The following is a 23,144-nucleotide window of genomic DNA, read 5'->3' on the forward strand; positions in this document are numbered from 1 at the left end:
GTCTGTTTGATCTATTGAGAAGTGAGAAAGTACTGTTGAAATCTCCATCTAGTATTGTGTTGCTATCAATGTTTTTCTTTAAGTCTATTAGAAGTTGTTTTTACGTGTTTTGCTGGTCTGTCATTAGGAGCATATACATGTAGGAGGGTGAGTTCTTTCTGATGTACAGATCCCATGATCATTAAGAAATGACATTCACTGTCTCTTATAACCTTTAGCCTGAAGTCCATGTGGTCTGATACTAGTATTGCCACTGCAGCTTTTTGGAGGTGTTCTTTTCTTGAAGAATTGTTTTCCAGCCTTTGACTTTGAGCCCATGGTTGCTTTGATTATTCAGATGTGTTTCTTGCAGGCAACAGAATGTTGGGTTCAGTTTTCTATTTCATCCTGCCATCCTGTGCCTCCGAATTGGTGCATTTAGTCCATTGACATTGAGAGAGGTCATTGTGATAGGGATTTTTGTTATCTTTATGTTGAAATTTGGAGTACTTGTGGGGCTTGTCTTAGCTTAAAGTAGCCCTGTTAATTCTTAATGCAACAAAAATATGGAACACTTTACAAGTTGGCCTGTCATCTCTGTGTAAGGATCATGCTAATCTCTGTATCATTTCAATTTTAGTATATGTGTTGCCAAACTGAGTATAAGAGTTGATTTTTTTCCCTATTTTTCTCTTCTGATTTCTTTGAGTGTTGTCCTTACTCACTCCTATGGCAGACAGTGATTCCCAATCTAGTAAGGTATTTCAAAGCAGCTTGAAGTGATAAATTTAGAACATTAATGTCCCAGAAGGAAAAGTATTGTTTTTACCATATTATCTTTTACCATACCCAGGGCATCAGTTTTGCAAAATAATTCTTTTGGAAGATGGTGAATCAGTCTTGTTTAATGCTCTACACTGAAACCTTCATTAAGAAAATTAAACTGGCGCCTTTTGATATTCTCACTTCGGTCCCGTGTACATCTCCAAAAAACGGTGGATTGCGTTGTCCGCATTTTGACCACCTTGAAAGTAAGTAGGATTTTTCTCCTGAAGGAAGAGGTGAGAAGCATATTGATGATTTCATTCCTCCGTACTACAAGTTCAACTTGAAGGGAAGGTGAGACTCATGAGGCTCCTGTAAAGGAGATAAGAGGGGGCTCAATGTAGTCTAATGGCCAAGACACATTAACAACACAGATGACTCAAAGTAACCTGTGTGCATCTTTGTGTGTATAGTGAGTTTTATATATACTCATAGTGATTCTCAGTCATTCCACATGGGCAAAAGAGACCTGTAATTAAAAATCTAGTTCTCTGAGCAGAATGGGCTTTCTTAGGTGATTGAACATGTTTGTAATATTTTATTACTAAGCACATACAACTGTTTGAGTGATGTGTACTTTTCGATCTAAAATTAAGTCTAAATATCTCTGAAATGACAGTCTCCTGACGCCGCACCTGACTTTCCTCACCGGGGCCCCTTGAAGGGTGTGGGTTGTGTTTCCCTCACCACCCCGTGCAGAGACCTGACAGCTGAAGACCTCTGCAACCAGCAATAGGTATGCTTAAGACCACTCTCACCACACTTGAAGGAGCCTCATGCATGAAGTTATTGGCAGAGGAACCCAGGTGTGCGGGTCCCGGGGCTGAGATATTCAAGTCTGCTCGGACCAAGAATGGGCCTCCTCCATCCAGATCCCACATCTTGAAGTAGCTAAGTGTTACACCCACGGACTGCCTCTGGATCCATGTAATCCCATCAATGGCCAAGATCCAGAGACTGGATCTTGTTGATAAGACAACAACTCATATTGTCCAGTTCTCTTTCTCGGAGAACATGGCAGGTTACCAAGCATATCTTGCCTACATGGCAGAGACTGGCAAGCTACCCGTGGTGTATTCTATATGCCAAAACCCAGTAACAATGAAGTATCTCATTTCCCTGACCGTGAAAAAACCTCCAATGTGGTACTTGCTAAAATCTCAGGGCTAGGACGAATGGAGATGTAACTGGTGCCTGCTCAAGGAAATCGTTCTCCACCACCAATGATACCAGTATTCCTCCCACCATGCCCCCAAACGTGCCTTTGTGGCAGGGCATTCTCTTTTGTTCTCTGGGGCCATGGCATGCCAGAGAGCCACTCGTCGTGGGCAACTCATGGTCTTGGCTGGCAGGACGAATGGGCTGGTTTTACCCCTCACCCCCAATCCCACGTGACTGTAGTTGCCCTGTCACCCTAGCTCATACCTGGCTGTCGAATAATCTCTGAGGTGGTGGGCATCGTGCCGCCAGGGGGGAGAAAGGCAGAAGCGACAATACCTTTTCCCACCTGAGGGAGAATGGTGCCGTAGCTTAATGCATAGTTCAGTCACATTTCTGCCAAAAGCCTCTGGGTTCCGAATTGGATCCATGTGCCTCTGGGGCTGTGGTCGTGCTGGATAGCCTCTTGTGGGGGTCAAATCGTGATCTTGGTGGGGCAGAAAGAATGGCTCTATGGTCTATTTTTGGCATGCATCTCCCACCCAGAGCGGGTCATCCAAATACCCTTTAGTTGGTGTTCTGGCCTCTATCTGAGCTGCCTTTCCCCCCAGCATGTGATGTCGGCTTCCAAGGCCTGGAGCAAACCTCCTAGTCCTTATCACTCTATTCTTGGGTATTAGTCTCTTATTCTGTTACTTTATATTCCACAGATGAGTACAATCTTTCGATGTCTGTCCATATCTTTCTGACTCATTTCACTTTCTATGTTGATCCACTTTATGCAAATTTCATGACTTCTTATTTTCTAACAGCTGCATAGTATTCCACTGTGTAGATGAAACAAAGTGTCATTAACAAGTCATCTGTTCTTGGGCACTAGGGTTTTTTCCCCCAGATTTTGGCTATTGTGAACAGTGCAGCAATAAACATACAAGTGCATATGTCATTTCGGCTGTACTTTTTTGCCTCTCCAGGCTATATTCTCAGGAGTGATATTGCTGGGTCAAATGGGAGCTCAATTTCTAGTATTTGGAGAACCGTTCATACTGTTTTCCAAAACGGCTGAACCTGTCCGCATTTCCACCAGCAGTGAAGGAGAGTCCCTTTTTCCCCACATCCACGGCAACAGCGGTAGCTTTTGTTCTTTTGGATGTGGGTCTGTTTCAGTGGTGTGACGTGATATCTCTTTGTTGGTTGTACCTGCATTTCCCTGATGATTAGTGATGAAGAGCATTTTTCATGTGCCTTTTGGCCATTTGGTATCTTCTTTGAGAAAGTTACTGTTCATTCCATCATCCCATTTTCTGATGGGGTTGCATGATTTCTTCTTCTAGAGTTCAACCAGTGCCTTGTATATTGTTGATATCAACCCCTTATTACATAGGCATTGGGTGAATATCCTTTCCCATTCTGTAGATTGTCTTTGTATTCTGGTCACTGTTTCTTTTGAGGTGCAGAAGCTACTTAATTTAAGATAGTCCCCTTTGTTCATCTCTGTTTTCACTTTTTTGACCAGTGGCATGTTATCTTTGAAGATATCTTTAGCTTCAATGTCGTGGAGGGTATTGCCCACCTTGTCTTCAATGTACCTGATGAATTCTGTTCTGATGTTGAGGTCTTTGACCCATTTTCATCTGACTTTTGTGCTTGCTGTTAGGTAGAGGTTTGAGCCCATTTTATTGCATGTAGCTGTCCAGTTTTTCCAGCACCGTTTGTTAAAGAAGTGTTTCTTGCTCCACTTCACATTTCTTGCTCCCTTATCAAAGATTAGATGAACATATATTTGAAGGTGTGTGTCAGTATATTCAATGATGTTCCCTTGGTAGGTGGCTCTGCCTTTGTTCCAGTACCATGCTGTTTTAATTATTATCGCTTTATAGTAGAGTTTGAGGTTGGGGAAGGTGAGGTCTCCCATCGTCTTTGTCCCAAGAATTGCTTTAGCTATTCGGGGGCATTTGTTGTTCCATATGAATTTCAGGAGTGATTGATAAACTTCTTTGAAGAATATTATGGGTATCTTTATTGGGATCACATTGAATGTGTACAATGCTTTGGGGAGTATTGTCATTTTGACAATGTTAATTCTCTCAATACATAAGCAGGAGATATGTTTCCATTTCTTCGTGTCCTCTTATTTTCTGTTGTATAGGTCCTTCACTTCCTTAGTTAAGGTGATTCTGAGATACTTGATTTTCTGAGGCATGATTGTGAATGGGTTGCTTTCTTCATGTCACTTTCTTCTCTCTCATTATTTTCATATAGAAAAACCATAGACTTTTGGGTATTCATTTTATAGCCTGCAACTTTACCATATAAATCTATTGTTTCTAGGAGTTTTTTGGTAGAGGTTTTAGAATTCTCTAAATATAGTATCACATCTTCTGTGAATAGTGAGAGCCTGATTTCTACTTTTCCTACATGACTGCCGTTAATATCTTTTTTTATATAACTCCTATTGCAAGTACTTCCAGTACTATATTCAACAGAAGTGCCAAAATGAATTTTTTTCTTTTTGGGTCACACCCTGCGATGCTCAGGAGTTATTCCTGGTTCATGCACTCAGGAATTACTCCTGCCGGTACTCGAGGGACCGTATGGGATGCTGGGAATCAAACTTAGTTTGGTTGCATGCAAGGCAAACGTCCTACCCCCTGTGCTATTGCTCCAGCCCCCAAAATGAAATTTTACTAAACACTTTCTATCTGTAAATTTCTATGCTAAGAACAGTGGTATAAACGGTGATATCTGAGTAATTTACAAGTAGATTATGAAGACAGATAATATAAAGAATTTCTTTGTATGAATTTCCAAAATGTGTAGCTTTTATTAAATATGTTAAGAATGAACCGGAGGTCTTGATTATACCATGAAAATGATTTCCCTGTTAGAAGTTACCCTTCTAAAATGCAATAAAGTGACACATTGTGAAAATGTTGATTATTCGTTCATTAATTCAATGAATATTTGTTAGTCTGGGGGTGCAGTGCCTCCAGGAAGTCAACCTGCACCATCGAGGTGAGTGCATCTACAGTCTAATGGTGCCATCATGCTGCCTGATAACCCCAGATTTCCACTGTGCCTCTGGCTGGATCCCAGCACCTCAGGACTAAGTTTCCCAAGAAATTAAACTCCCAAAAGATATGTGGGAGTCATGTTCACAAACCACCCCTGGCTCAGCTATCCAAGCTAATGTATTGGTCTAGCTTAAGTGACCCATAAATAAATCTTGAAAGAGATCAAAAGTCACAGTTAACCTTGGACCTGCACTCGGCAGAACATACTAGGGTAAATCGGAGGGAGGCAGGTTAGTTTGTTGCCCACGCAACCAGAACTCAGGGAAGCCACTTGCTCCCACAAACCAAAATCTCCACCATGCCCTAGTCTCATTACATCGTCTCAGGATGGATTTCACTGAAATATAACAGCTGAAATTTCGGATATGCGGGTTTTGTGACTGAAATCTCTAGGCTTTCTCTGAGTCAGGATGGGCAGCCCACCCTCACTGCCCTGTACTTATGGAAGCCGCATCAGTCATGTCCATACCTCAAAACAACTCCAGCCTTACCTTCCTGATAAAAATACTAAATTCCGGGGCTGAAGCGATAGCACAGTGGGTACGATGTTTGCCTTACATGCGGCCGTCCCGGGTTCGAATATCAGAATCCCATATGGTTCCCTGAGCTCCGCCAGGAGTAATTCCTGAGTGCAGAGCCAGGAATAACTCCTGAGCATCGCCGGATGTGACGCCACAATAAAAATACTAAATTCCTTGAACAAACATGATGACCTCTTAGTACCTGTATGAGAACAATAATGCACAAAATTAAAAGGAGAGAGAAAGAATTTAAAGAGCCTGCCATAGAGACAGGCTGGGGGTGGGGTAGGGTGTTGGGGGATGTTGTAGGGAACCAGGGACATTGGTGGTGGGAAATTTACACTAGTGGAGAGAAGCATGTTGGATCGTTGTATGACTGGAAGCAAATTATGAATAGTTTGTAATGGTCTATCTCACAGATATTCAATAAAAATTTAAAAATATATATCCTTAATTGGTAGCTCAGACTACTGATAGAACTTTCAAAACCAGCATATCTATTTTTGTGTTCTCAGTAGGAAAAAAAAATGTTACTCACCTGTGTGCCAATAGCTTGAAGAATGCTAAACCGAAAGATACATCAATGCTTGTCTCTGGCATGAATACTGTAATTGCAGGTATGTTATGTTTTAGAAACAGTTCATGGACAAGAAGTCAAGAGAAGCAGTGGCAAAGAGCAACAATATTGAATGGATAATGTTTTAGGAGCTTGCAAGGGAGAGTAAAGATTTGGCATGAGAAGAGGGAAAAAACCGAAGAGTTAAGTATTAATAAGTATCATGACAAAAATGCAAGGGAGGACATTTTTTGGCAATCGTCACACTCTGTTGAGCTTTTGGTGAGGATAAGTATTAGAAAGTATCTTTCCCATTTAGTGGTAAAAAGGTAACTTTGATGGGTGCATTTAGAAAAATTACTTTAATAATTAGAATCACCAAGAGATACATAGTTACAAGGTTGCTCAAAATTGAGTTTCAGTCATATAATGTTCTAGCACCCTTCCAGTAAAATGGGGGTGTTTTTGAAGGAATATCCCTGGTACGAAGACTAAGGCATCTGAATCTTAACACATGTCACCAAATATATGATCTGTACTCACATGATTTACACTGTCTCCCCTGATCTTTGATTTACGTTTTCACGCAATATTTCCTTGTGAAACTCACCAAAAGTGAGGGTCCCTATTTAAGACAAGTACATGTTTCTCTGACATTATATATTTTTTGGTTGCTGAGAGAGTCTCTAAAGCAATGCTCAGGAGGTGTGGGGGCCCCACAGGCAATTCTCAGAAAACGTGTCCATGGTGCTTGGGGTCCTCTGAGGCTATACAGCCTTTGATACTCTGGCAATCAGGTGGTGCTGGGAGTCAAATTGAGAGCATGTGAGACAAGTTCCATAAGCACTACACTATCTCCTGCCGCCCTGGTTATTAGATTTATGTCAGCATTCCGAGGTCCTCCCTTTTGTCAGAAAGCAGAAACTTGTGCAGGAGAAATTGGAAGAGACCTTAGGGTTTAGATAGGTTGACTGAGTAGACGGTGATACCATTAAGATTGGAACATAAAGTAAAAATAAAACAAGAGAAAGATCTAACAATAGCAAACAGGGCTATAGTACTCAAAAAGTTTAGAAACAGGCACATTGGCAAGTAGTTTTAAAAAGCATCCAGGAAAGAATATAGTATTGTGAGTGAACGAATCTACTCTATGGATTAATCTCATCCTTGAAATAGAAAAGGACAATGTGTTACAGTTACAAATTTACAAATAAGATATATACCATCATATATTTCATCATATATTTCTGCTGTGTTCCTATGCTTTATCAAGTATTATTCTAATTTTTAAATTTACTTTAATCATTAAAAGAGTATTTCTCTACATTAATCTTTTGAATGAAATATTTCATTAAAAATGTTTTTTAAAAAATTTATTTAAAATGTTTTATTAAAATGTTATTTAAAAATAAACATATGGGCCACATAGTTACTGCAATTTGTAGAGGGTTTGTATGCAGCGAATCTGAGTTCAATCCCCAGAATCCTGAGCCTTCCAGAAGTGACCTCTGCATACAGAGTCAAAAGTGAGCCCGGAGCACATCTTGGTGCGCTCCCTTCGCCACAGAAAAGGAAGAAAAGAAAAACATATAACTGATACTTGAGTAACATAGAGGTTATGTGTGCTAATTCCTCTATAATTTTTGAAAGCCCCCCAAATTATTAGATAGTTTGCTATTGACCAAGAAGATGGTTTTTTAATAGTATTTACTTACATTGTCTAAGTAGTGATATGTGTGGTATAGAAATCTGTACATTGTGATACATTTTAAAAAATTATAATGCATTTTATAATGGACTTTATAATACGTTTGTATTTTATAGTAATAAGTGATAAATTATATTTCTGTTTTTGTGGGGTATTTGGGCCATAGTGTGTGATGCTTGGGACTTCTGACTCTGTGCTCAAGGGTCATTCCTGGTGGACCCAGCCATTAATTTTGGGCTGACTCTGTGCATGGTAATTGCTTTAATCCCTATACTAAGTCTGGGGTCCAATCAAATAAATTATCTGCATATATTTTATACATTCATGGCATACTTTTTCTTAGATTCTTTGATATATCTAGGATATATTGATCATCTTTAGGAAAAGATATTACCTGATTTTTAAATATTTGTAATTTGTGGGGAAATTTTAATTTCTCATTTTAATTTGTGCTCTTTGTCTACGAGTGAGCTTGAAAATTGCTCTTGTGTGGTATTACATGGAAAATAGTATGCTAAGCGAAATGAGTCAGAAAGAGAGGGACAGACATAGAAAGTTTGCATTCATCTGGGTAACATAAAGTATCAAAATAAGAGACTAAAAACCAAGAACAGCTGTGATAAATATCAGGTTGTTCACTCCATGGCTTAGAGGCCAACTGCATTCTCTAGGGGTAAAGGCAGCGCAGATAGAGAAGGGAGCACCCAATAAAGGGTGCTGGGAAGATCTGCCCAGGAAGGGAGATGCCTGCTGAAAGTAGTCTAAGGACCGAACAGGATTGCCACCCAATGTCTCTTCTGCAGACCACAGCACCCAAAGGGAGAGACAGAACAAAAGGGAGTGCCCTACCAAAGAGGCAGGGTGGGATGGGGATGGGGGTTGGGAGGGATACTGGGATTGCTTGGAGTGGAGAATGGGCACTGGTGCTGGGATGGGTACCCGATCATTGTATTACTGAAACCCAAGCACAACAACTTGTAAGTCTACAGTTGTACCTCATGGTGTTTCACTAATGAAACAAAAAAAAAAAATTAAAAAAAGGAAATTGCCCTTGTGTTTACTAGTCATTTACACTTCTTTCAATACAGTTTATATGATCATGGTTTATGCTTATTTTTTCTATACAAGTTTACTAGCTAAATACTGATTTATTTCACAGCACTTATTTATTAAAAATATTCATACTTTGCCTATCATATTAATTGCCAGAATTTGTTGGTTTTACTTGTTTTTTGATCATGTAATTTGAATTTTAAATTTTTCTTTCAGATTCTAAAATTTTGACACAAATGAGCATATGTTTTTCTTTATCTTCTACAGTTTTAAACTGAGAACAACTGTTTGTTTTGTACAAATAAGATACCTGTGCATTTACAAGCGGTAGGGCATTCGCCTTACATGCGGCCAACATGGCCGACCCTAGTTCGATTCTATCGCCCCTCTCGGAGAGCCCGGCAAGCTACCGAGAGTATTCGATATGCCAAACACAGTAACAACAAAGTCTCCAATTGAGGCGTTACTGGGACTGCTCGAGCAAATCGACGATCAACGGGAGGGCATTTACCTTTACCTTTACCTTTATATTTACATTTTAACACATCTCGATTCATCTACAACTTATCATAGTAAGTGTTGTCATATTGAAAGAAACCACCATTTTTTTTTTCAATCATAGCACTGTAGCACTATGCTCCCGCGATGCATCAATTTGCTCAAGCGGGAACCAGTAACATCTTACAAGAAATTGTGACACTTGTTGCCACTGGTTTTGGCCTATCGAATACGTCATGGCTAGCTTGCCAAGCTTTTGCTATGTGGACGAGATACTCTGGGTAGCTTGCCGGGCAGAGGAAACGGAATCAGGGTTGGCCTCCTGCAATGCAAATGCCCTACCCGCTGTGCTGTGAACGTTATCTAAAATATACTAGTAATACCAAATGTTGCTTCTTTAACTGTGCAATATAAACGATTACTTCGTTATTTTCTTGATTAATGAAATAGCTAAGCTCTTGAGTATAATGGGAGTATTTTTCTAACAGAAGAGTGTGACGAAGGTGAAACTGTTATAACTGTCTTGTAGGATTCCATCTCCCTAGCCTGCTTCATTCTACCTCTCTCTCTATCCAATCCGGTCTTCTTCTTGGGAATCTGACCTCATGATTGGCTAGCCTCTACCTTTCACCTGCCTACTTTATGACATCATTCTCCCACCCATCCAACTACCAACTTGTAGAATCTGGGGTCCCCATGCAATTGTTTGTAAACAAATTTGAATCGTCATGGCAAGTGACCATTGACCAATGACCAATCACCTGTGACCAGTCATCTGTACTGGACACTTGTGGTCTTAAGCCGCTTCAGTGTTCAGACATACTCTCGTACCGTCTCCTCTTCTCGTCTACCTTTCATCGGTATTTCCTCTTCTCTGACCATGGCAGGTAAAGAATAATACATTTCAACGCTTTTTATTAGATATATCATCCCTAAACTTAGCAGTCAAGTAAAAACAACATGTAGTAATGAAAGAAAGTATTCAAGTAGAATTTTATAAGGCTCATTTTAGCTTGACTTGGACATTTGCTGTGTGATTTTTGACATTGGCTTTCGTTCTCTCATATACAAAGTGCTTTTACTCATTGATTACATTATATTTTAGAAATGTTTACAAGCTCATATACACATATATATGTATGAGTGTTGATTCTCTGTGTTTCTTTTTGTTTGTAATAGAGAATTTTACATGATATCTATTGAAAAAATATAAATCAGAGACAGTATTTTGACAGAAACAGAAAATGTAGATGCTGTGGAAAACTGTTAATATATACTAGCATGTTTTCTCTGTAATGGTCTCTCCACTTGTATTTATACTTCAGTATTTTAAATATAGTGCTATTACACAGTAATAATCATTTATCTTTGAGTTTTCTAATTAAACCAGGTAATAAGAAAATATGGGGCATGGGGAAAGTGTGGAGTGCTGAGCGCTAGAGAGGAAATCCCTCAAAGGTAAGAAAGTTTGGGATCACATTCTTCAAACATTGACCAATACAACCAAGACGATATGAGGGAGAATAAAATAGGAAAGAAAGAAAGAAAGAAAGAAAGAAAGAAAGAAAGAAAGAAAGAAAGAAAGAAACAATATGGACGGCGATTATCAAGGAAGAGGAAAACGTTTGGACAGAATGTTGAAGAGAACCAAAGATTTAAAATCAAAAAAGAAAGAATATATATTAAATATGCTGAGATAAATACACTGAGAACAAGTCAAAGCAATTTACTTCAAAAAATGCCAGGACTAGAATGTATACTATGCCTTGATTAGGGTACCAGTAGGAAAAGCAGTTTATCAGAAAGCCATCCTTGCTGGCTTTTTTACTTATTATCTCTTTTTTTTTTTTAGATTTTTTCTTCTTTTTTTATTAGTGAAAAACCATGAGGTACAGTTATAGGCTTACAAATTTTGTGCTTGGGTTTCAGTTATACAATGATCAAGTGCCCATCCCTCCACCAGTGCCCGTCATCCATCCCCATGGGTCCCAGCATCCTTATTATCTCTTACAACACAGTACTTGTTACTTGACAATTTGGAATATAAACACGCTTTAGAGATGATGCTTCCCATATATAGCTAATAGTGGTTTTCTAGGGGGGTTGAAGACAATAAATCTTCAATGCTTTTATTACATTCTGGTTTTTAAGTACACATACAGGCAGCCTGTTAAAATTTTTTAAAAATGGTTTATTCTAACTTGAATCAGGAGAATTGATTCATTTGTGTGGTAAGTAGGTTCCAGGTTAAAGCTGCTTGTCATCTTTACAAATGTTATTTCATGAGATTTTTTCTTCCTACTATGAGAGTATTTTGATAATAGTCAACTTCTGTTTTTCGATCCTTAGAGGACATAGAAAAATCAAGTATCACATGTTTAATTACACATTTTTGTCATATTTGTGAATTCTGAGTTTTCCTACATTAAAGATATTTTATTGAATTTTGGTGCTCATTTATTAAACATTGAGAAGAACTTTTTCCTGACTGATAAAGATAATTCTAATCTAGGTGTTGAATGTAAATTTGTAATATTTTATGATCACTTTTTAAATGGTCTTTTGTGTTTCTTGTGTGATAAAGTGAAATCCTATGCTATTTTAACTGGTGTTGTTTGCTGGTTAATATACAAAGGTATTGATGAGAATATTTTTTTTGTACTTTCGAAGTTTCTTTCTGTATTTTACTCATTTAAAACCTTTCTTGACTATGAAACACAATCACGTTTATTCCTATTTTCTTTTTGTTATGTAGTTACTGGTAAATCTTTTCTGTTTGATGGACTGGTACAGTGTGCACTCAAAAATCACTTTCAATTCCATTTTTTGGCTAGCATATTTTTCTAAAATAGAATATACTTTTCATATTGTATATGTGGAACAATTTATTAATAACCTTATTGGACTGTTTTTTTTGGTTTCGTTTGAAACCACATCCACTGTTTTTCAGGGCTTACTCTTGGGTCTGCTGTCAATAACTTACTGTACTATGCTGCTTGCTACAGAGCCCAGATTTCATTGATATCTATATACTTATTTTTCAGTTCTGTGATACATATTTTTCATTATGTTTTCTTTATACTTCCTCCTATGTAAACCATATGAAATGTAAAAATTATATTCATGTATGCATTATTATTCTTAGAGTTATTAGTAACAACATTTTAGAAAAACAACTTAAGTCACAGAGTTTCAATAAAGATTTCCTTCCAAAAACATTTCTTGGGAAAAACTCAAGTAGTCATTTTTGATGTGGATCAAAACTCAGGGTAACTTTCTATGCATCAACAAGATTAAGTCATAAGTGAACCGTAAGTAACAGATATTCATTTCACAAGTCAAATGGAAACCTGATGATTGCAATGGTAATAGTTGTAAAGACCCCAAATGCCTATATTAAAGTAAGGTATCTTCCTAACCATTTCTGCAAAGTAGTGATCATGCAGAGTCTTGGAAAAAAGTCCACATGTTTAGGTTCCGTAACTTGGAAATTCATAAGGGACAGAGAGATAGTACTGGAGAGGGGATGAGGCACTTGCCTTGTACACAGCCAATCTAGTTGAATCTCTGTCACTGCATACACTCTTCTGAATGTTATAAGGGGTCACTCCAGAGTGTAGAGCCAGAAAGAGCCCAAGATCACTGTCAGTTATTGGTCCAAAATCTACTCCTTACCGCGCCCAATAAAAATGATTGGAAAACATGAAGTCGCTTTGTCATTTCTGGCCCTCAGGTTTCTTCTTGTCCAGAGAATGTTACCCATTCTCTTAGACTTCCTAGTTTGGAAAAGCTTCCCTTATAGGAAATAACATATGGGTCAATAGGAGAGCAAGCTTCAGGCATTGCTAGGATAAGGAGAAACTATCTGTAAGCAAGAAATCCAGTTACAGACAAGATCACCTGGTTCTTCTACAGTTCTGTGTTTATTTGGGAGCACGATATCAAATATACAAAGTGCCAAAAGGTTCCAGGCTTTGAATCAGCCCAAATTGTTGGAATTTTGGAAACTCAATTGACTGTTGGTACTAGAAGCATCTCGATGGCTTAAATTTTAAGTTCATATTGTTCCTCTCAGCATTGAAGGAGATTCTTAGTCTCACAGATTTTTTTCATCACCTTATTGTTCCTTACAGAAAATTTTCAAAATCCATCTGTATTGGGAACTTCACATACTCGGCAGCATTCCACTCCCATGGTGAACTATGCAGCTTCCCTAACAGGAAGAAGTGTTTGCAACTACTCCAGAGAATCTGCTCCAGCTGGTAGTTCTGCTTGACTCCTGCCCTCAGCCTCTGGCACCTCTTTCCAACCACTGAAGGGTAGTGTCTAACTTTACCAACATTTCAGCACAATAATGCTATCTGGAGTTTTTAAAACAGAGTCATATATCCACCTCAGCTTCTTCCTATACTAGTGTTTTGGAATGGGATAATTCAGGAAATGCTGAAGAGAAGACTTCTATGGGAGACTTTTCTGTGACTGTCCTTGACCAAGGCACCGCTGTCTCTTCCATGTCTAAGGCAGCTCGCTATGAGAGAACCCTAGATATCTACAACACGGTGTTTGTGTACCCATCACTTTCTGCCAGTCTTGTTGAGAGAACACCGTCTCGGTATCCATATCAGAGTCAAAGTCTGTCACTTCCCTACCAGGACCGAAGCCAGGTGTATTACAATCATCAAGGAGGTCTGGGAACTCTCCTTTCTGGCCTGCAGTCCTATGACTCCATGTCATACACAGGACAAAATGGCTCTGCCCCCCAAGCTTACAGCAACTCATCTAGAGAAATGGTTATGGTTCTGAAGGAGGTCTGGCCCCCAAATAACCAAACACCAACCACTTCCTCTGGAATGGACTTCTCTGTGTCTGCTCAACCCATCACAGAATCGAGTTATCAAGGTGAGTTAAACTGAGAGGAGGGAAAGAAAATTCAAAAATCGGGGTCAAAAAAGAGGATAACTGTCCATAGACAGGTGGTATTTAAATACACTGAGATTTTTAACTTTACGAAATGAAGTTAACTAAACGAAGTTCATGTTTACTCCCCTCACTCATTTTACAACATGTTATTTTCACACTCAACATAAGATTTGCTAATGGAAATTGGAAGTTATGATATTATAATGGATATCTAGGTTTCATATAGTGAAACTTCAGGAGCACACAAAAGAATGCCCCATTTTTCCCTAGATATTTCATATATTTTTTAATTTTTATTAGTAAATCATCTTGAGGCACAGTTGTAGACTTACAAATTATTGTGCTTAGATTTCATTTATACAATGATGTAGTACCTATCTCTCCACCAGTGCCCATTCTCCACAACCACGGGTCCCAATATTCCTCCCACCACCCATCCCCCCAATTCCAACCAGCCTCTGTGGCAGGGAATGCCACATTTTACACTGTTCTAGTTCAGGAGTTCTCCAGAATTACCACACTAAAAGTAAAATACAAGTCTTAAACTAGTATTTTGTTATTTTCTTAAGAAGTTTCAGAACTCTTATTGTAATATTGTAATCTCTTTAACTTTCCCTTCCATTAATGAACAGCAAGGTACTGAATACACTTGTGGTTCAGAGATTCTGTCTCAAATCATGAAACCTAAAAACTTTACTTCAGCACAAATATCATGCTGAATTAGTTCTTCCTTCATACTCTTATTATATGATATTAATCTCCTTTTATTTTTCCATGAAAGTGAATAAATTGAGAGTAAAATACATTACAATGCTAAGGTCTGTATGGCATTTATTATTTTAAGAGACTGTAATTTTTCTTTTAAAAAAAGCTTTTGTTTGTAGGAGGTTGAATCTGTGTCACAGTCCGAAGTGCTCAGGGATTAGTCCTGGGTCTGTGCTAGGGATCACTGCTGAAGATGCTTAGGAGATCATACGGGATACGAAAGATCAAAGTGAGGTCAGCTGTGCACAGAGCCAGTGCCTTACCAAATGGACTATCCCTCTGGCCCAAGTCTCTTATTTTTAAAGTTAGGTTACATAGAAACTCAAATACAAAGAAAACCAAAAAACAACAGCACCACATGACAAACAGTAAGAACTACAACATTTACCTCCAATCTTCAAGCACAGGGTCTTGTTCATTATCCGTAGAATACCCAGTAACAATGCCTTGCCTGTTGCTGGTAGGTGCACAGTTGTTGCACCACTAGTTTTGTGGAGGGAATATCTCATTTCGCAGGGACTGATTTCTTCCTTCCTTCCTTTGTAGTGATGAATTTACTGGGGATGGAGACTTCCCTGGCATGGATACCTTCAGGTCAGACATTTGGTCTGACACAAATTTCCAAATTGCCCACATGTTGCAGTAGCAGGATTCAAAGACCTGAGCATAATCCACCACCTGAATTTGGGGAAGTTCCCATAATATCTCCAGACCAAAGTAACCTGGGGCTTACCCCAACTCCAACTCAGGAACAAAAGGTTAAGAATTTTGATCAGATGAAAACTGGGCTTTCACAACCTCTGGATACCTACCGATCCCAGTAGACCTATATCAATGAAAAGATCTGCAGGTAATGACCACCACTGACACCATCACTCTGAAGCAGGTGCAAGAAAATTCAAGTGGCACTAAGGGGACCTCCCATGCAAAATGGAAGAACAAAAGGGAGTCTTCTGAACCTCTTGAGAGAGAACCCAAGGCCAAAATCCAGCCAAAGGTCCGAGAATTCTTGCTATGGGGGGCTGGGATTGTTCGTAATGCTGCAGTCAGTGAGAGGTGTCCTGTGACCATTGCCAAAACTAACAGCAAACCTCACAAAGCTGCCTCCAGCAGGATCAGCAAGACAAAGAGCCATGGGCAGGAGAAGATAAAAAACACCAGAGAAAATTCTAAGAAAGCTAATGAGTGTAAGCAGCCAGGGAACAAGAAAAATGCAGAAGAAAAACCCACCAAACGTAAGATGAAACACAAGAAAAGTCAACCTGAGCTTTGCCAAGAGGCCATTAAAAAGCCCTGCCTCTACCTAGGCATACACATGCTGGATTCTGTCCAAGGGTTTCATGTTCTGGGGAAGAAGAGTGATCCAAAACCTGGAATCTCTTCCTCCCAGGTCCTGACTAGCTCAAAGAAGCTTAAAGATGTCAAGCCATCCTTAATTGTCAAGCCATGGCTAGGTGCTACATGGGATGGAAAAGGCCTTGAGAAAACTCAGGTCAAAGCACACAAACCAAGTAGCAGTGCTGAAAAACGCTCATCTCCAACCCAGTCTGAGCTGCCACCTCCTGGGAAGGTCAAATTGGTACCTTTGCCGTTTCCTACCATGGAGAGGCCACAAGCTCGACCTGTTCCTCGGAGACGACAATCTGTGACCTCACATCTTCCTGCGGCAGATTACCCTGCCAAGCCTGGCTCTCCCAATGCACCTCAGCCAAATGCTGCCAATTCTTCACGATCAACCACTGCATTTTTGTCTGGTTCTGCCAAACCTGCTCAGTCCATTACAACCAACCCATCTCGACCAGGTTTGCAGAACCCTAGTAGCCAGCCAATTCTTCACCCTGCAGCTCCTAGACATACTCCCTACAAGACAGCAGCTGGCACTTCTCTCCAGTGGGAGCCTCCTCCTGTCTCTGTGAAAAAGCGGCAGTGGTCACCTAAACGTCAGAGTCAGTTTCTCCTCCAAGACTTCCCTTTACAACCGATTCCGTAGAGAAAGCCCAATGTTCCCGAGCCTGTCATGTCAAAGCCTATCACCAAAGAGCAGAGACCAGAGCGTGAGGCTATGAAAAGGAAGGCTCAGCAGGAGCGTGAGAACAGTGCCAAACACACAGTTTTGAGGGAAAGTGTAGTTCTTTATTGAGAGGGAAAAATAGAAGGACATCTCTCTCTACTATGGCTACGTAATGTGAGAGCTGGAATGGTACGTTCCACTTTAGGTACCAGATGGTGCCCTAAGCAAACACTGAAATGCCATACACATTTTACTTATTCTAATATATATTTTCAAATTAAAGACATGCATCATAGTTAATTGGTTGTTAATAAAACTTCTGAATTTAAAGATGCTGTCAACTGTGGTTGTTTTGGGGAGTGGGTTGGGGTTGAAGGATGCGATGGGAAACAATGGGAAGTTAGAGAGAGGAAAAAGGGGGAATAGACAAGACTCTAAGAAATACAAACTTGGTCCAGGGTTATAAAGCCCATAAGAGGAGAAATTGCATGGGCCTGATGAAGAGTGGCGTAGGGTCAGAGGAAGAGTATAGCTGACAGGGCATTTTCTCTGCAAGCAAGAAGGACTCAGTTCATTTCTTGCAATCTTTTATGGTCCCCAGAGAACCACTAGATGTGAAACTTGAGCACAGAGCCAGGAGTATGACCAGAGCACAGTCATGTATGCCCCATCCCTGGTGTCCTCGAAAAAAAAATGGGAGATATGGCACGATCTGAGGTTTTCTGTTAAAAGAATAAATTTGGAATAGGCTGAGGAAGGCAGATGAGTCTAAGATGACCAGACGAGAAGTAAAATTCTCCATGGAAGCTGTGTTTACGCCTCATGGCCACCTTTGGAAAATAACCAAATTTGAGACATATCACTAAAAGGTTTGGGTGGTCTATACATAAATAATGGCTGGGGGATCAGAACACATACACTGGGGAATAATCCTACCATATGAGTGATCAACACCCTCAGAGTCATTCAAGGATGACTCTTAACAGGGACAAAGCCAAGAGAACAGTTGCAGCATGAAGCCTGAAGATAAGCTCCTGGGAGATTCAAAGATAAGTCACCATGTCCTCGGGCCCTCTGTTCAGCATCCCTAGCTGCACCATTTCACTTATCCCAGCAATATTCAGAGTTGCTGTTACGGTGACACTTCACTACCGTGTTTCAACAATGAGGTCCATTGCCTCTGTAAGTCTTTGGATTTGTAAACTCCCCAAGGTTGCCAAGCCAGCTATCAAGAAATTTCTGGTGGGGGGAGCTCAAATTATATTAGCTTGAGGGCCTGGTCTTTGGTCTTCCATGTTCCCTGATACCTGTAGTTTTCCCTAAACATCGCTTTTAACTGCAGCTCACACTAGAATCAGCTTTATAAATGGCGTTGTGGCTGCATTGCAGTAGGTTCCATACTAAGACATGCGTCCTAGGTCACCACTCCCAAAGCAGTTAGTACCAGGTGACCTTGAGCCTGGAAGGTTATGGTGGAAATAGACGATCCTAGGAGAGTTAATGGGGTGATAGATGGATGGAAAGGAAACCGGGAAAGGTAGGGAAGTGGAAATCTGGTGATTATCATGGGATAGTTGGTGGATGTTTTTCAAATAAGTTAAAATACTTTTTGTAAATGAGATTCAAGATAAAAATACGAAAATAAGATAGGTTCCAAAGAACAGTTTACATATAAGACAGAGAGAGCAGAAAGGGCTGGCATTCCTTCTGGAGCTTTAAATCATACCATTTACTAAATATGTTATTTTCACATCACTTAGCTGTGGAGAGGAATAGTGAGAAACAGAATGCCACCAGAAAAGCAAACTGGATGACCAGGGTTCATAAAAGCCAGGTGTAATGTGTTCACATGGATCCCACGTGCAAAAATATGTTAACAGGAATTTATATTTAACTAATTCTGCTTGGTACCAGTAACTACTTTGTTGAAAATGGGGGGAAATGAACACAGTTTCTGACTGACCTGAGACTAACCAGTTAATAGATTTTCCCAGGAAATGGTAGGTGACTGGCTGGGAACAGAAAAACGTGAAAAGGGTTTTGCTACCTTTAATGTATGGCTGGAGGGAATTGATCCCAGTAATCTCTTAAAACTAAGAAGCTTCAACTCTCTTGAAGGAATGCTGTATTCACTGAGGAAAAAATGTTGGGAGAAAAGTCTGAAATGATGGGAAAAGAGACAATAAGTGTAAAAGGAGTGCTTGAAATTTCGGTTCCTCTGAAAACAAAGCTTGAAAGGACAGGATCTGGGGGTAACATGATATACTGGGAATGGGATCTGAGCAGGAAAAGAGTGATATCAGGGATGTGAACAAGGGAAATCCAAGTTAAGGAAGACTTAGCTAGCTGACTATACCATGGGTAACATGGTTCCAAGACTACCAGAAATTACCAAGGAATTTACTTTAATTTTCTTTCTTTTATATGGTCAATTATAACATGTATTCTGTACCTTCTTCAAACAGAATTTGGAGTATTCATTTCTTTCTCAATATTCTGTTCATTGGTGTAAGCATCTAAATGACTGCTGGATAACAGAATTATTTGATCAGACTTATTTTTTACTTTAATGTTTAGTTGAGTTTACTGAAAATTAGGTCTAAAGTGATGTTTGTCTGATTGGTACAAAGAAAGAAGGGAGGTCTAGGGATGGAATTAGAGATTAGAGTGTACCACATTCAGTTCCTAATAAAACAAATAAAGGACAGTGTCCCAAATAGACTATTGAAAAAGATATTCATCTCCATTTAACCTGTATATTCAGCATTTTCTATATTATATTAAAAATTAAAGAATTATCCTATACTTAGTCTTTTAAAGACATTCCAGGTTGGTTTAGGAAACAAACACTGCCTATGAAATCATAACAACTTAATCATAAAAACCAGATTGCTACATAAATTTTCAACAATGTCAGTGCTAAGAATTATTTCCCTCGATCTCACTAGTGTACATGATAGTCATATGAATACACCTGTGTGGATATATCACTGGTATCTAATTTAGAGAATAGATATATAGAGATTAAATCACATAGCTGAGTGTGATCTCAACTTTTCTAGTCACTGCCCTGCCCCCACCACACCCAAAGACTTGTGCTAATCCTTATAGATCCATGACTTTTTCTCCTCCCCTCTCCCAGAGTCTTTTAAAATTTCTTTTCCAGTACTAATGTCATGCACTTTAGAAAATCTTGAGTTAACCTTAATTGTTGTCATTTAGCTTTTATATAGAGAAACAAGAAAATCTTATTAAAAGTGTATTTTTGTATTCTTTGAATATTGTAATAAGAACATTATCATTGAGTCCCTGAATATACATTATATAAAGAATTTTCTGAGAAATTCCCTAAACAAATCAATACTCGAGGAAATAAATGACTTCTCTGAATGAGAATGAACTGGGACATTTCAAAGTATCAATTAGTTAATCAAAGATGAATCATAGCATCCTATAACCAAAAATTATCTTGATGTAATCTAGTGAACACCATTACATTTTTTCCTATACCAGCCGATAGCATTTTTAATTTTTTATATTATTATCGAATTATTTTTATTAGTGAAACACCATGATGTACAGTTGTAGACTTACATACCTTTGTGCTTGGGTTTCAGTTATACAAGTATCAAGTACCCATCCCTCCACCAGTGCCCATTTTCCACCATCAAGGAACCCAGTGACCCTCCCATCCCACATCTCCCCCACTCCGCCCTACCTCAGGGCATTGCCTTTTGCTTTTTCTTTGCTTTAGGGTGCTGTGGTTTGCAATGGTGGTCAATACCATTACATTTTCAATGAAGAAAATAGGTCCCTAGATGTTCAAGACACTGCTAGTCTCCTGGGCTTCTTCCCAGCATGTACCCTGCTCCAAGCCCGCCCTTTGGAAATATACTGGGAAGGGAAACTGGATGTACCTTTCGTCACACTGACCTGAAAGACTCTTGCTGATTCTCAGCCAGATCAACTATTTCATTTGTTGCCTGATATCACCTCCTGTCCTTTATTTTTTTTAAAAAAAAATATTTTATTTGTTTCTGGATTATAAAGAAAAAAATCTAAATGCACTAATAAAACAAAAGCAAAATCAAACCTTTACACTCTGACATCAGAATTGTCCTTACAATAGGGGAAGTAAATGACTGAAATTGGTAGGGGAGTGTTGTTAGTTGGTTGTGGACTTTAGCTGGATATTTGACAGTGCATGGAGTATGAATACACAGTTGCTGAGATGAGGAAGTCTGTACTTGAAGCGAGTACAGTTTGTAAACTAGTCATCACAATTATATGTCCATATGAAATTTATCTACATATTCTTTGTGCCTCCCTTGCATTTATGTGTTATGCATGCCTTTATCCTGGCCTCAGAAATGCATCTGAGGGCACTCGGAAAATTAGTTGCGCGCCAAGTAGGGGGAGAGAATTAGTAAATAAATGGAGGAGGAAGAAATATGAGTTGGAACTCACGAGATGTGTAAGAGGAATATATAGATATGCATGTGTGTGTAAATACACATATATATGTATAAATCTATATAATGGCTGGAGCGATAGCACAGTGGGTAGGACGTTTGCCTTGCACGCGGACAACCTGGGTTCGATTCCTCTGCTCCTCTCGGAGAGCCCAGCAAGCTACTGAGAGTAACCCTCCCGCATGGCCAAGCCTAGCAAGCTACATGTGACGTATTCGACATTCTAAAAACAGTAACAACAAGTCTCACCATAGAGACGTTTCTGGTGCCCGCTCAAGCAAATCGGTGAACAATGGGGGGACAATGCTACAGTGCTATGGTTAATTCAAACATTGTTTATGCAAAATATGAAAGAAACAAATAACCATTCTATAAAGCTTATTACACCTATTAAATTAATATAACTTTAAATAGTGTACAGAAATGAAGTTGAAGAATTTTAAGGCTATATAAAGATATTGACAATATATCAAGAAACACATGGATCTTTGAGGAGCAAGAACACGTAGCTGTTGACCTTCCTTAAGATTATTATTTTTTGCTTTTATAGAATATGCTTACCCTGAGTTTTTTTAATATCTTCAGTTTTTTAGAAAGCATCATAATAAATTATATTATTTAAAAAATAAAAAAAGTTGGGTTTGTAAGTGGATTCTCTATGTTCGGAACCTGGGAAGTATTTTCCTATGTAAGCTACATTAAACATGATATTTATAACAGAAATACCATCTGCAGTAGTATTCACAATAGCCAGAAGAAAGTATGTTATACCTACACAATAGAATACTACGCAGTTGGCAGGAAAATCACATCATGAAATTTGATTATAAATGGATGTACAGGGAAGAATATCATGCTCAATTAAATCAGTCAGAAGGAAAGGTGTATACTGATTGGACTACCCCTTTTTTTGGATATAAAAAACCAGAATATGAGACAAATACCCAAGGATAGAAGAAACACAGGCCAGGAGAATTGGTCAATGGTTGGATGCTTGCCACAAATGCTGAAGGCGGGCATTTGGAATAAAGAGGGAACCGCTATGACAATGAGAGTTGGAAGTGATTACTCTGGGTGAGAACTGAGTGCTGAAAGTAGGTAAAGGAATAAACGTGATAACGTCTCAGTATCTGTATTACAATCCATAATACCCAAAGGATGAGAGAGAGAGAGAGAGAGAGATGAAAAGAGAGAAAGAGGTGCCTGCCATAGTGTAGAGACAGCAGGATGTCAGGTGGGGTTTGAGGTTGGGAGAGGGAGTGGTGGGAGAGAAACTGGGGACATTAGCAATGGAACTGTACACTAGTGGAGGTTGGATGTTGAAATATCCTATGAATGAAACTTAATCATGAAAAGGTTTGTAATTTTTGTCTCCTGCAGATTCAATACAAAAACATGATATTTAGTTTCTACCACCATGAGTAACCTATGAGTTTTCTGAAATTTATTTTTATCACCTTGGCTGGTCTCATTACATGGGTGCCTGTGTGGTAAAATTTTTTTATTTTATGCGGACTAAAGAGACAACACTAATGGGGTTGGGACTTATGGTGGAAGGGGAGAAGAGCACAAAAAACCCTGTTGACGACAGCTCGGCAGGGTCA

At 39.2% G+C, this 23,144-nt stretch overlaps 1 pseudogene; it reads right to left on the minus strand.

Moving 5' to 3' along the window:
• Positions 1 to 539: 539 nt before the first annotated feature.
• LOC130025794 (uncharacterized) lies at positions 540 to 636 on the minus strand (annotated as a pseudogene).
• Between the last annotated feature and the right edge of the window lie 22,508 nt (positions 637 to 23,144).

The sequence above is a fragment of the Sorex fumeus genome, unplaced genomic scaffold (assembly GCF_029834395.1).
Source record: "Sorex fumeus unplaced genomic scaffold, SorFum_2.1 ptg000032l, whole genome shotgun sequence".
NCBI lineage: Eukaryota > Metazoa > Chordata > Mammalia > Eulipotyphla > Soricidae > Sorex > Sorex fumeus.